Below are 16,479 nucleotides of genomic sequence, written 5' to 3' on the forward strand. Positions count from 1 at the left end.
TGTCATTTTCTTATCCGCCGAAAAGGAAAGGGACGGGTAATCGACAAGCATAAAATTTATGGAACACACGTCAATTTTAAGCACAAATCTAAACCAACCGTCTAAAAATTTTACGTCAGTCAATAACCCGACACATTAATTTACTCATTCTTCCTAAAATTAAGAGCTGTGAATCATCCGTCCCTTTCCTTTTCGACGGATATGAAAATGACGGATATAACTTAAAATAAAATTAGGCGGTGTCTGCAGGAATCGGGGCCACTATCTACCCAAAAGCAAAGATATTTTTTTTTTGTTTTTGTTTTCCCCGAAGGGTAAGGCAAAGGGAACTATGCCCATACAGCCATGTCTTACGTATTTTTTTCTTGATGATTGATGAAATGATGAAAGATGATGATGATGAAACCTAAGCCCCCACCCTCGGAGTAGACTCCTACTCCGAACCCCAAATGAATTAACTCAAAAGTCCGCATAAACTTTCGAGTTATGAAGCGGCTTCCTGGCACGAAGCGAAAATAGGCAGATACACTTTGTTTATTGAATACTTCTATATAATAACACTCGCGAATGTCTTCCGACTAACTTAATGCGATCATTAACCACAAAACACCACTTCGTATTAATTATTTAGATTATTCAATGAAGAAAGCAACTGTCCCGTTCCCGTTTCCCGCCAAAAAGCCAAAGCAAAGATATAAGATGTATACGTTTGTTATCCATGAAATTAGAAGATTAAACGAAGGCAACTCTGTACAGCGCCATCTATATTTTATTTTGGGAACGTAGCCTGGAAACGCCCTCATTAAATTCCTTTTCACACTACTTTAAATTATCTTTTTGTTATAAATATGCCACTATTCGGAATATTTAAACCCGTCCACTACAAAGTTTACCATATTTTTAGTAAAACGATTTAAAATGGCAACACGTACTGCAAATGTCAAATACGTCAACAGTTGTCAAACGCGTCGATAAAACAGTTTTTCGATTTATCTAACATCTAGTGTGTAAATAACGAACTAAGAACACGAGCACAAGATGCATGAAAATAATAATATCGAAGGTATTTAACAGATGGCGCGTCATGAACGCGACCTCTAGTGATCTCTGTGAGTATATAAAATTCTTTTAGATTTTGAAAAAATGCGTACAATCAACAAAAAATAAAATTTCTGTTTAATTTATTTTTTTCTTAAAATATCCGGAGCATATTCCTACCTTTAATTGAATAATATCGTACAATTTAATGAAAAAAGATCAGTGGGATTAAGAAGGCCATATCAAAGCAATTCACCTAAAACATAGATTTTTTAGATGAATTGCTTCGATGTGGTCCTTTTAACCCCCACTTCACCACACCATTCATTCAAACACACCACCATTCACCATTCTTCATTTTAATTTGGGGAAAATCCAGTTTTTCTACAAAAGTAAGAAGCCGAACTGCGGAAATCTTAGTCGTTGCCAATTTAAAATCTAAGTATTACGTGCAATCGGGTCAATTTTATAGAAATTATTTTTAATTTCAAAATTCCGCCTGAATATTTTTTTGTATGACTGTGTGTTAAAAAATATTAAAATAATTGATATTTACGTACATAAGAGTTTATCTGAATGTTTTAAGAGCAAAATACTATTCGATACTGACAAAAAATTTTGGTGAGGGCGACACATTTAAGAGCTTTTAAATTGGCAACGCCGATAGACTATAGATACTATATATCACTATAACTAGGAGTTAGTACTAGGTACCTACAAAAAAAATTGCTGTGAGTCTTGTGTTGTGAACTTACATACTTAAATGTATGTATAAATATAACCTAACCTAATCCAATTCCCAAGCGAGACTCATTCATCTCATACAATTCGCGAGCAGACATCGAAGGGTGCGGCACTTTCAAGCATGATGGATGTTCCCACTTTCACTCCAGCGGTGGACTCGTAAGGTCACAGTCGAGGTCGTTGACATTTCCTTACTTTTACCTGCACGTGTTGTGTGCAAAGTGTATCGTGACGTCATTTGCGATTGGATAGGAGGGGGGGGGGGGGGGGACGACAGAGGAAGTAGGAGGAAGGAAATGGCTGGTAATGAATCCGATGAGTTTTCCGCGACGACTACCTAGTTGTCTACTCAAGAGGTTATAGCTTCCTGTCGAATTACCGAATATAATATCGAATTACCTTCTGTGCGGAATTGGGATTAAAATAAAAAATACTAATGCCAATCTTCGCATCTAGGGTTGCCGACTCTAAAATTTGGAAAACAGGACAAGAAGCGTGAAAACCCCGGATTTTAGAGTCTTTTAAACAAATATTCAATGTAATAAAAAACAGTTGAAAATGTCATAAATCACCTTTTTTATTCATTCATTATTTTAACAAAACAGAATCATATTCATCGAACATGTCGTAAAAACCGATCAAGTTATTATGTAGGTACTTAACGTGCCTATATAATGTTTCCAGTTGTCAAATTGTCATAGTCGATTGATGTCGATTGATTGTATCTTCGGCAACATATTATTCATACAGCACTTTACGTAAGAGCCTTTTTCACTTGCCAATAACGCATGTAGATATACAGGGTGTTAGTGACATCGTAACCAAAACTTTGAGGGTGATTCTACTTTGAGTATGAAACTGAAAATATAAAAAGAAATACCAAACATTTTAATGAATTTTCCGATAGGACTTTCTTTTAGAATTCTACTTGATCAACACAGAATCATCCCCCTCAGTATTTGTTACGGTGTCACTAATACCCATACGTACTTGTACGGGGTGTAAGTATACTTAAATAAATCTTCTATCGTGTGGGTTGTGAGGTGGAGTACCAACCTCATCAACCCTGGTGTCAGGGTTACTATTGAGCCGCCAAAAGCCCCTGACATGGCCCATGTAACGACTACTTACTTCAGTAAGTAGTAAACGGGACCAACGGCTTGACGTGCCTTCCGAAGCACGGATCATCTTACTTTCGGACAATCAGGTGATCAGCCTGTAATGTCCTAACCAAACTAGGGACCACAAAGTCATCTTTGTGATATGTCCCCACCGGGAATCGAACCCAGGACCTACGGATCCCGTTATCGACTCAGGGGTCGATTAATTCTTTCAAATATTTTCCTCTCAAACGACGCCTGAGCCGAGTTTCTCAGGAGGAGGAGCAGTTCCTAGGATTCATCAGGAGGTTGATCGGTGGTAATAGCCTGGGAGAGAAGAGGGTGCATACTATACAAAAACTACCGCTAAAGTAAAGTAATTCAAGTAATTTTTTCACCTCACAACCCACACGATAGAAGAAGAAGACTACCTTACTGTGGGCGAACTTCACTCAGAAAGCATACATCGCCATCCGCCTCCAGTTCAACAACGCTTTTAGGGTGTTGTGGCTGCAGGAATCGGGGCCATGATCTAGAATAAGTTCACTAGAAAAGGTTCACTAGATTATCATATGAGACATATTTTCTTGAAATAAATAAATTGTTATTATACACCTCTACCTACCCAGGGATACAGGTCATTCGCTATGTTATGTTATATTAGAGAGAGTCTTGTTGCAAATAAGTAAAAAAAGTGTTAAACAGAGTATGTAGGTACAAAAAATTTATAAAAGCCAGTCAATCGTGAATCAACAACAACAACAATCATTTTATTATCCCGCTTTCTTTATCTGCTGCTCTCGATCTAAAATCAACACAAAATAAATCAAAAGGTAATCATCATTAACACTTAGTACCTACTCTACAATTGCCCTACTTTTGACGCTTTCTACGTTTACTCTTGTGTACAAGAGATAGAGTTGATATTACCACCTTGATTCACTAAAAGTGAATGTCAAGTCCACTATAAAAATGAATAGGGAGAGTGGAGGAGGAAGGAAATGACTCACGGAAGAATGATGTGACGAAGATGTGACAAGATTGTCAGCTTATGTTGTCTTCTTGACATAATTTATAAAGGATAGGCTGGTGATGGCATAAATTGAAATAGAGGAATCCATTCAAGGCACTTAACAAGATAAACAAGAGACTAGAAGGTATTTCGGTTTTACGTGATCTTTGAAGATGCTTGCGCGCTTTTTGCTTGCGTGGTGGAGTATCCATACCCCCTCCGGTTGATTGAGGGGAGGGCTGTGCCCAGCAGTGGGACGTATATAGGCTGTTTGTGTTATGTTTGAAATAGCTCTTATACGTAAGGTAGTAGGTAGGGCGTCCACAAGTCATCACAACTTGAAGCCACACCTGCGCCCGTGCCATGCTGCACATCGCGTTTCTTATATTCATTCAAAAATTAAGAGCCATGTTGTTATTGGTTGAGCTCCTTCTAGGTTTCTTTTTTTTAATTTTCCTTTCATTTACACCGTCCTCTAAGACATCCATAGCCCTATGTAGTACAGAGTAGATCACGGCCAAAATAGTAACTTTCACTGCTTTCTCTGACCTGAATGTCTGTACTTTTATTGTCGTAGGTCGGGTCGTCGGCCTTCGGGGTAGCACCACTTTTGGTTTTATCTGACACTTTCATTAATCTATGTCTTTGGAAAGTTACGGCGGAGATTTAGGGCAGTGAAGGTAAAAGTGAGAATATTGGGTCGAACAAGACGATTTTTTTTTTGTGTTTAGATTGATGAGGTACGTACCTCCTGCCACTGCTGGTCTGTAATTTTTTTTTTATATTTGTAGGTACTTACTTCTTAACTATCAAATATTGATTAAAAGCTGAGAAAATGGCGATCAACACTTAAGCCAATCCAAGAACTTATTCAGAAAACATCCATCACGTCTGTTTTTACCCGACTATTTCCTCTAAACTTGTACACCACTAATCAGGATTTAAGAAATGAGGTGTCACTAGAACTTCTGCATCTATAAATAGATCAAATAATCTTTAATTTGATAAGGGAGTCTAAAAAGTTTACACTGAAGCAATTCATCTACAACGCAAACAAACAAACAAGCCTATACTCCCACTGCTGGGCACAGGCCTCCCCTCAATCAACCGGAGGGGGTATGGAGCATACTCCACCACGCTACTCCACTGGCGGGTGTGTTTGGGCTAATAGCTAATGGACCAACACGCTTCCGAAGCACGGAATCATCTCACTTTCTCGGACAATCAGGCGATTCAAGCCTGCAATTTACTAATTAATCAAAGAACAGTCTCACAAAGTGATGTCCCCAGCATCGGAAATCGTACCCGTCTCTTCAGATCGTGAGCCAAAAGGTCTAACCACTAAACCACGCAGTGTTGTTTATCGATATACTTGAAAAATTGCAGTACTTTTAAAAAAAATCGAAGCTATTCGTAATTTTTAAACAACTTTCAAGCAAGAAAAATAGTGCACAAAAGGATCACTAGACTAAACCTCAAATTGTAGGTCACTCGAGGTCAACCCACCTAAACCACTCGAGCAATCTGGAAGCACCGCGAAAGACGCGGGTTTCTCTGCTTTCTACTTTCACTTGCGCTCGCGCAGAAGTGGGGTGGGCTGACTCATTGTTTATTGTTTACCAACAAGGGTTCTACGTATCGAGATGAGGATGATGTTTAGAAAGCAGGAAAGTCTATGTGCATCCTACTTGTTGAGTTACTAGGAAAATTACTCATGTTTATATTACTTTTTGTACTAGGAGTAATTACTTAATTGAATATCAATATTTTGTTTTTTTTTTTTAAAAAAAGGTCTAGGGCCCTGTGCCCAGGTTGTTCTTGCAGCTTCTTTTCGCCGGCTGTGCAGCTTGTGACAAACTGCAGTAGTTTTAGGCGGATGTGTGTGTTACGTAAAAAATGACGATTCAAAGTGTAACTATTATGTTACCTACTAAATAAATATATTTTTGAATTTGAATAAAGGACCTGCATTGGGCTGATTTTCCCTTCGCGGCTTGGAAGGTCAGTAAAAAACCGGATCTGTAAAATCTTCAGGTTAGGTAAGCGGATGATGATGATGAATAAAGGCCTTACTTCTGTTCGAATATGATGAACTACATTGAAGTGTGATGAGCTGGTAATCTGTTATCATTATGCTTCATCGTATCTTTAAGCCACACCCCGGATACTTCATACAAAAAACCTCGTTTTACACAGACACTACACATTGACGTTATCGTACACGCGCATCTGTGTGTGACTTCTGCCGCCATACGATTGAAGACTGAAGTAAGACTTAGGGGTGAGGTAAACCTAGCTGGCGGGGAGCGAAGAACAACTTTTTTTTAATACGTCTCTTGGTCTTTGCCATTACATTATATTTTTGAGTAATTCTGTATCCGAGCAATGAGAAAATAGGTAATTATCACGTTAAATTTGTACAGTGCCATCTATATTCTTTGGAGAACGTAGCCTGGAAAGTTCCTAGTAGGTACACGTAGGTACGTACGGTCACGAGCATTAATATGTATACACTTTGGTACCATGTCACATTAACTTTTTTGACAAATTGAACTGTAAGTCTCACTAAATGTCAAATATGTTAGTGTGACAGAGTCTTAAACTGGGTACATTATATTGCTCATGACTGTACATACGGATATAGTACGTACCTGTTTGAAATGAGAACGATAAACAACATTAAAATAACATTAAATTTTAAAATAGAAACGAAAGTAGGCGCATCAAATAAATATGAGTAGGTACCTATTTCACATGCCGGACATATTTGACGCACTTCTAGAGCGAAGGAACAAAACATCCGTTTTATAAAATGCTGCTGCATTTTCACCCTTATTTTCATAAGGACAGATTCTAAAAGAACAGATTCTCAAAAAGACAGATTTTTTGGTAACATACAAATTTTTAACAAATTTTCTTTTGATGTAGGTTCGCTTCAGATTGCACCAACTTGGCCGGATCTCACAAAAGCGCCTTTAATATTATAAAAAATACTTATCCCGGACATGGGCTGATTACCAAGATTGATGGTAATCAATCTCGGGAGTTCGTATAGAAAATTCTCTTGAAACAGTGTGAACACTAAAATAATTTTAATATTGCTCATATCGTTAAACGTTTTGTGTTCATTGATCTGGCCAACGAATATGACCATTTCATGAAATGATCGAGCACATCATGAAATGGTCAATTCTACATTCGACAGATATACCACCAATCCGCACTAAACGTTTAGTATTTTTCCTTTTTGATGCGAACAGCGAAGCACTGGAACTGTCTGCCGTCGTCTGTTTTTCCAAGTCGTTATAATCTGGGAGTCTTCAAGGCTGCATACAGTAAATAGTTATTTGCTAGATAAGCGTGATCCACCGTAGACCACACCGTCACTTGCCATCAGGTGAGATTGTGGTCAAATGCCATCCTATATTATTAAAAAAAAAAAAATTACACCAAGTAAGTACTTAAATGTACAATAAATAAAACGTTGTCTTCATGAGATGTCCTGATTGCTCCCAATAAAAAGTTTTTATTAATCAGGTGAACTCTTCAATCAAACTGAAACAGCGGTCAATGACCCCCGCTGGCAATGCAAATCACGAATATCGGGGACTTACTATGTACTACGGATGTTAAAACGGATTATTTGATTCATATTCACTTGTGTTAGAAGTCTTATCAACGGTGCTCATGTGTAGTGTATAACTAGAAGTAATTTAAAGCAAAGAAAGTTCAGGCAACCTTTCTTTTCTTTGCTTTCAATTTCATAGAAGACATTACTGCATGAGCAATAAGGCCGCCTCTCGTGCGTTTCTTATATGTTTCATATTTTCTGTTATCTTATGTTCTTTGTCCTCAGTGGCGGCCCTAGCAAAATATTTAGGTGGTGCGACACCTCAAAGTGGCACCCCTCAGCCCCATAAAATACAAAATTTTTCGTTCAGTTTACGGCTACCAAAATTTACCTGTTTGTATCTTTTATAAATGTTGTTTACGACCACCTGGTATGAGTTTCAATGTGGCCGCAATCTAACCCGATGAAGTTAGTTTGCGGCCAGGGTGGATCAGTCTTGGTTGATTTTATCCCATCCCCTATTTCGGAGCCCGGTGCGGAGGCACCACTCGCACCGCCCTAGGACCACCACTGTTTGTGCTCAATCATCTCTCTAGCGTTATCCCGTTGTTGGGTATGCATTATGTGTAGTTAGTAGGTAGTCAAAAAATGCATTAAACGCACTTGAACCGTACGCACGTCGTTTCTTAACACTTTCAAGGACTGAACATCTACGGACGTTCCGATTCGAAGGTGGCAGACTACCTATCATGAACCATCAATGACCCATGGTCTCTGTCCGTGAAAGGGTTAACACCAGTTTCTGAAGATTGTCTAGGGCCGGTTTTTGACAGAAGCGACTGCCTGTCTGACCTTCCAAACCGAAGGGAAAACTTATTATAAGCTGGTGTTATGTAATTATGGAACTCCTCAATACCGGCCGACATTTTACTCCAGATGATGTACTTCTCCTTTCCCTTTACTATTCATTTATTTATTTATATACACACATTTATTGCACTGACATTTATACACCAAAACGTACAATAAAGACAATATTCGACAAAACACCATTACAATTAAACAACAACACAACAATAACACAAGAACAACAACAACTTACAACTTTTAATCGCACACAACCGTAGTTCACAGGTTACCCCTTGAAATACCGGAGTGCCGAGAAAGCCGGGGAATCATATTTTTATTAAAAGCGTCCGTAACATTATCGTCAACATTACTCTGGACGGATTCGACGTCATAATAACGAAGTGTCAAGGATACTGTAATTAAAATATCAGGCATTATTTAGATCGCGAGTAATATTAAAAGATAAAATATACTACTATATGCTACATGAATTAGTACGAGACAGAAAGTATTACAATGTCTCATGCGGTGTTTGGAAGTAGTTAAAAATCAAAAGGTGTCTTGTCAGACTTCAATGGTCATTTTAAGAAGTGGTAATTTCTAGAAGTGGTCATTTTCAAAAGTGATCATTTCTAGAAATGGTCATTTTAAGAAGTGATTGTTTCTAGAAGTGCTCATTATAAGAATTGATCATTTATAGATACTTCTAGAAATACCCGTACCTTTTCTAGGCGATAAATTTTATACTTAACATAAAAAAAACCGTCTCAATTACAAGGATAGTTGTAAATCAGACTGCGATGTTATTTGACTGTTAGAAGCTAGAAGTTAGGCGTTGATGGAAGTTAAGCATTAATTGGTTGAGAATCAAACTGCTTGACGAGTGCTTCCTACTATGGAGGTAGGAAACTCATTTCTTCTTATAGGAACAAGTATAACGTACCCGCATAAATACTCTCCTATTGAGGTAGGTTGAGTCACAATTTGCACCGACTTCTGAAGTAAGTACATCCATCGTAAGATGAACTGTCTACACACTTTTTTCTTTGTTTTGGTTTTCCCTGAAGGGCAAAGGCAAAGGGAACTATGCCCAATGCCCATACAGCCATGTCTTATGTATTTTTTTTCTTGGTGATGATTAATGAAATGATGAAAGGTGATGACGATGAATGATGATACCTAAGCCCCCACCCTCGGATCAGACTCCTACTCCGAACCCCAAACGAATAAACTCAAAAGTCCGCATAAACTTTCGAGTTATAAAGCGGCTTGTTGGCATGAAGCGAAAATAGATAGGTACACTTTGTTTATTGAATATTCCGATATAATAACACTGTCGCGAATGTTTTCCGACTAACTTAATGCGATCATTAACCACAAAACACCGCTTCGTATTAATTATTTAGATTATTCAATGAAAAAAGCAACTGTCCCGTACCCGTTCCCGCCAAAAAGTCCCTGTCTACACACGCTTCACCGGGCTTTCTAAAGTACAACATGACAGGTAAACTATATCGCCGTCTATAATAGACGAGCTAACTGTGTTACTAAAATTTGATTAGTAACTCATTGGTGCGTTTTTTTTGTTACTTATTGTATGGCATCAACTACTTGGCCGGGACTCATTAGTACAATTTCGGTACAAACATGGGATCGAACCTGTGTTCCTCGTTTGTGTTCTGAAGCATCCCGGTGACACAGGATCACAGTGACTTTTCATGACATGTTAGGTCATGCCATGCATGCCACTACCAGGCCAGGGTAGGCCCTGGTAGCGATTAAAAAAACATAACTAGTATTCAGCAATCTATCTCGGGTATGTCGGAAAATCCGACAGAGGGTCGGAGTATATCCAACTTAAAACGTCGTTCGTTCGAAAATGTTTGTAACTTGTCTTTTGTGGCTCTGCCTACTCCATAATCCCGTAAGGATGCGTTTATGTATGTATGTATTATACATAGTATAACACATGTCTTAAAATGACAAGAGATAAATATACAAACGGCCCAATGTTCTATATTCAATATTCTATCTAATGTGCACTTATGTCTACTCCCATAGAGCATATCTATTCTCTCCCAGCTCCTTACCTCGGTCAATGCACTTGTCGGCAAGCCATTTTTTTTCATTCTCCATTTCAACAAATTGTTTCCTTAACACTTGTTGCTTAATCAAAACTGTAAAAACATAAGCTCACGACTATATCTCAATTGGGATAGTCATCCGACACAAGTTGAACTAAGTACAGCCATGAGCAATATCATGTACCCACTTTAGAACCCTGTCGCACTATCATATTTGACATTTAATGAGACTTACGGTTTAATCTGTCAAAAAAGTTAATGTGACATTGTTTCAACGTGTATACATATTTTTACTCGTGACTGTACCCACACCTCACCGATCCGATAATAATAATTCATAATATATTTGCAATAAAAATTGTACAGAATGGTAATGGTAGATATTTCTGTTAGATCAAAACTATAGTCTTCTTCTTCGCCTGTGGATTGTGAGGTCAATGACCGACCGCACCAACTCAGTTGTACTAAAGGCCCCTGACATGGTTTATGTAAATACTACGTACATCTAGTAAGGAATAGTCAGGTCACTAACGGTTTAAAGTAACGTACCTTCCGTAGCAGAGAAACAAAATATTTTATTAATAAGATAGACTCCAGAAAGAGAGAGAGGTATCCTGTTCTACCCAATCTAGGAGTAACATAGTGATTTTCAACAAGTCCCCGGATGAATCCCAGAACTTCCGAGACGTGAACCGAACGTTCTAACCACTACACCACGCAGGCCGTTACAAAAACTAATAGTAAACATTTGATAACTTGAAAAGGTCATTGTAAGTATAAAATTGCCACAAGGGAGCATCCTGGGTTCGATTTCATTCACCTTATACAACTTGATTTTGAGGTTAGTGACTCCACTATTGATAGTATTAGACGTGATGTAAGCTTATTTTGATTATATTATACGTTAGTTTGTTCACCTCCCTTGTTTATGTTTGATGTGATTTGTAGTTTTTGAATTAGCCAATATTCTATTCTATTCGAAGTAGGTATATTTTTAATAACATAAACATTAAATAAATAGCATACATACGTCCCACTGCTGGGAAAAGTAATCAATGTAAATTCAATTCAAGGGACTTTCGCCACATACAACGCCATTTTCTTTTTTTTTTTTGGGAAACGTAGCATGGCAAGTGCCTCAAACTTTGAATACACTCTAGAAACCAAGGTTTTTAACCTAGAAGTTCTGTATCTATTTTAGATAAGAAATTGTGGGTTACAAAACTGATTTTTTTTTAAAAAAGCCTTTATTCAATGGGACATCAACCTTACCTACTTATGTAAGTAAGTAGTCGTTACATGGGCCATGACAGCCTTTGGCGGATCAACAGCAACCCTGACACCAGGGTTGAAGTGGTAATCGTCACAACTCACACGATAGAAGAAGAATACCTCATACGTACATTTTTCTGCTGAACTGGTTAAAAAAAAACAGAAAGCGTTCAGTTGCTTTTCGGCCTCTGTGGTCCAGTTGATCGTTGAGATCATGTTCCCTAGGTAACGGGTTCGAATCCCGGTGGGGACCTATTACAGAAATCATATTGTGATCCCTAAGTTGGTAAGGACATTAAAGGCTGATCACCCGATTACCCGAAAATAAGATGAGTGCTTCGGAAGGCACGGTACGCACTTGGTCCCGGTTACTACTTACTAAAGTAAGTACGTAGTAATTAAATGAGACAAGTCAGGGGCTTTTGGCGGCTCAATACCTACGTAATTTTTTTGTACAATTATGAATACCTGTAGTTATATAATAACAAATAAACTATAAATCACAACTATAACTGTAATATCAGCTTACAGTAACCACTATTACCGTCTCCGGCAACATAAAACAAGGGAAATGAATTACTTTTCTAAATGCGGGTAGTTATGTTTATTATGCAACTAGACTGGAATCCCTTGGCTTTCGTTTTCACCTAGATTTTATTGCTATAATCTCTTTACATTCGAAGGGTCTGCTGCCCTTTATGGAACTTAGGTTGTGGCGTTTGCTAAGACAGATTGGCATAACGGCGGTGGTGCGAATACCGAGGGGTTGTCAGTGCGTGCCTGACATAACCTTTCTTGCTGCCCCCGCGGCGAGAGGGTATGCATTTCCCTTCAAAAAAAAAACAAGACATAGCATACCTTAATCCTAGGGTCTTCCCTAGCGCTGTTGCCATTGTAACCGCAACATACGCGACACCGCATCTGCACCAACTATTCAACTCCGTGCTGCAGAGCCTACTACTGTAGCAGAGTACAAACTCTGCACATACTGGCCTTTCGTTCTGACCGTCAATCATTTTAAATTTCGAAATTCTCATTCCATTCCGCATTTCCTTTCATTTTACACTGACTCATTGCATCCCCGACCTTCATAAGAACAACATAAATATATTATACTGTTTAGCTCTGGCTGTGCTCTCCAATGCTGGATTTGTTTGTTGATTAATAAACTATATATATTCCTCTTTTTCTTTTCAGGCTTGAATCACCTGATTGTCCGAAAAAGTAAGATGATTCCGTGCTTCGTATGGCACGTTAAGCCGTTGGTCCGGCTATTAGCCGTAAAAAACACCTCCACCAACCCGCATTGGAGCAGCATAGTGGAGTATGCTCCATACCCCCTCCGGTTGTTTGAGGGGAGGCCTGTGCCCAGCAGTGGGACGTATATAGGCTGTTTATGTATGTTATGTATATATTCCTGCTGAATTTTGTCATCGTTATCACCAATCATTCCTCTATTCTGCCGGCACGTCGGGATACCATCCTCACCACCCAGCGTGCTGCACTACTCTCCTCTATGTGCCCAGGCTCCATCGATATACCGAAGCCGAGGACATCATCCGACATATCAAGAAGGCGCACCGAGGACGCCCAGCGGCTGATGTAACGAAGCCAATGCGGGGTGAGGTTGCTCTCCTCGCGTCTGAGAGGTCTGCAAGCTTTAGGTCTTTCAAGCTTCATGTCTATCACACTGCTGAGCTGCTTCGTGCAGACTTCTGCCCAGAGAAAGTGGCTCCGACGCGTCAGGGAGGCGAAAACGAAAACATTTTTTTTTAAAGAACGTCTAGGCCCCTTAGCCGTGCCGAGGTTTTTCTTGCAGCTTCTTTTCCCCGGCTATACAGCGCGCACTTAATTTTATATGCGCAAATGTCAAATTGCAATATTGCTTTTTTAGATGAATTGCTTCGATGTGTCCTTTTTAATCCCCATGATGTCAAGGTGGAATTACCTGGAAGTTAGTTTTGATTTTGTTTCTCATTTGTTTAAGTGTCAAAAATCGTATTTATAGTAACCTTAAATAAACTATATATGGGATGATTCATATTTTTTAAAGTAAGTAAATAAGTTACCAAGTAGGCAAAGAAAACTGATCTTCAATTCTTCCGATTTTCGTGTGTCACTGTCATTTTAAGGGGTGCCCTCACCTTTGAAGAGATTCGTACATACCTAAGTATTATAATGCTTCTATAAGTAAATCTATTCCCCCGTTTATCTCAACTCCTAACACGCTATTCATTTCCCTAAGCTAAGCACCAATTTGAAAGTCTAAACACTTTTTATCTATTCCAGCATTACATCTTCTAAATGTCAATTATGTCGGATAGTTATGATAGCTTCCTCGTTACATGTGTATGTATCTATGTGTATATGTATGTGGTTACATAGCATCGTGCATAGATATAAATAACTAGGCGGGCAACACTGACAGGTGGTCGGGTTGTATGAACCCAGCTCGGTGTGACCGCGAAATAATTTTCAAGACTACATACAACAACCTCGAACGCACACACACATACAAACACATATCTGCACGCGCGTCTCACTACCACTGTCTATGTAGTAGTAGTCGTGAGAAACTTGCCCTTACATTCTAAAACGACGCAAACATGTACATAAAACAAGTCAATCTCGACTCTATAAGTTGATCAATTAATCAGAAAGTTGCGGAAGAATGAAAAGGTGTTTATGCCGTTTTGAACGTACGCCGCGTGTGGTAAAGTTGCTATCTTGTTCGTAATGTCCGCGAACGGAGGTACATTCAACTTTTAGCCCAGTAAACTCTGGGAGTTCGTTCACCCAGTGCTTGTCAACTGACGTACCGAGACCGAGACAGCCGGTAAAACAGATAGCGTCGTCTCGCTCCCACTTTATGTTCAATTTAGAAGTTTTTTATTGAACGTTCGGCTTTCGAAATAGTTTACTTTGTATAACTTATGCTCGCCTGGTACTTTTGACGGTTCACGTTGGTTATATCGATAGATAACGTGACTATTGTGGGTTTGCGTGATGCGCATCCATGTTTTACGTTGTTTTTCAATACTTTTTTTTCTTTTATAACTCATTAGACGTTCGGTTTCATTAATCGAAGTGCATTTATATGTTGAAAGGTTGGAACCAGGAAGGAAAGTGTTTAGAGGCCGTAAAGTATGGTATGTTCGTAGGTTGAAAGGCCGCGCATAATTTATTGCTAATTCTCTAAGTAGAATTCTTGGGAAACTTGTAGCACTAATCCTTTTAAAATGTACGTGAAAGTTGTATTGAAAGTTTTATAACTTTTGTAATTGTTTGTTAGGGAACTGTATGACTCTATGTTTATATTTATTTATACGGGTTCAAAGAAAAGTTGTGTCTATTGATGTTATTTTGTTTAGTCATTAGTTTTATTTGGTGTAAATACTCAAAAGAACGTAGCTGATTTGGTTATTGGTAACCTCAGAATATCCCGTTTACAAAATTTGTGAAGTTCACAAATTCTCTTGTAAAACCATACATTTCATTTCTCACACATTTGCGCGAAAAAAACCTAAGTATTCTACGTGTAAGACAGTAAAGCGTAATTCTATCAGAACTGCTGATTATTGTATAAAATTACAGTTATTTACTTTACTTTATTTTTCAAACCTGGTAAATGAATAAGCATCCGTACCTGACAAATCCTAACTCTAACAAAAACAGTAAAATCACCTTCCAAAACAACTCGTAATGTTCGTACGTGATCTTTCAAACATGACGAAACATTGAATTTGTATTCCATTGAAGAAGTTCACACGCGGTAACGCTCAATATTGTTCGTATTCGCTGTTCAACCTCAAAATTATAAGCCGTATTAGTTACTTATTCGCTGTTAAAAAAATGCGGTAAGCTGCTTATTTTCCCGGACATGTCGAAAAAGCCGACTTAAGGGTTGCTTCCCTCACATTTTAGGTGACAAGCTGATGGCATGCCACCACATGGCGAATCATATCCATCTGAGAACTTCGTATCAAAACTGGTTGCAAGTTGTCGACTGTTTCCTTGGAGTTCTACCGCATGAGTTCACTCTATTATTAATTAATAATTAGTAAACTTCCAAAGTTTTTGTTAAAGCGGAAATAAATAAGCTTTAACGTCGCAAGAACTTATTTTTAAATCGCAAAAAGTAACATTTACGCGGAAAACTCGACGGCAACCCGTAAAACCTCTAACAATATAGCAGACATGCCGAAAACCACAAACTATTACACTTATATCTTCATAACATTCAAACAATAATCATACAAAATCAACATTCACAGCTGCACAAATAACTTTGTTTTTCGTACAAAAACAATTTTATTATTTACATTTCTAATTTTAGAAATAAGTCTTATTGTATTCGTTTAAGATTGATTTTCCAGTTATAAAACAGTTTTCCAATAAATGCCAGATAAATAGAAATGTAAGAAGAGTCCAACACTATCCATCTAGGTACCAGGCGGTCAGAAATGTAAAGAGATGACTTGTTTGAAAGGTTTCTATTACTATGGGAAAGTCCATTTTGGTAGCACGAATCACGGATGCTTTAGCTGATAATGTTTATCCTAAGAAAGTGTCTTGCTTTGCATGGGATACCCAATAGTGGGATGATTTAGCTCCTTGGCTAATTAGATGGATCGAAAGATTCCACCAAATCTGCAATCGCACTAGAATAGCGTGTTCTAATTTTAACACGCTCATTCTCTAGAATGTCCCAAGTTCAAATTATAAATTCAAATTTTGCATGCCAAATTCCCGCGAATTGAAAATTTACAAAATAATAAAATATGTAATATTCAACATAATAATTTAGTT

This window comes from Pectinophora gossypiella, chromosome 22, assembly GCF_024362695.1.
Source record: "Pectinophora gossypiella chromosome 22, ilPecGoss1.1, whole genome shotgun sequence".
NCBI lineage: Eukaryota > Metazoa > Arthropoda > Insecta > Lepidoptera > Gelechiidae > Pectinophora > Pectinophora gossypiella.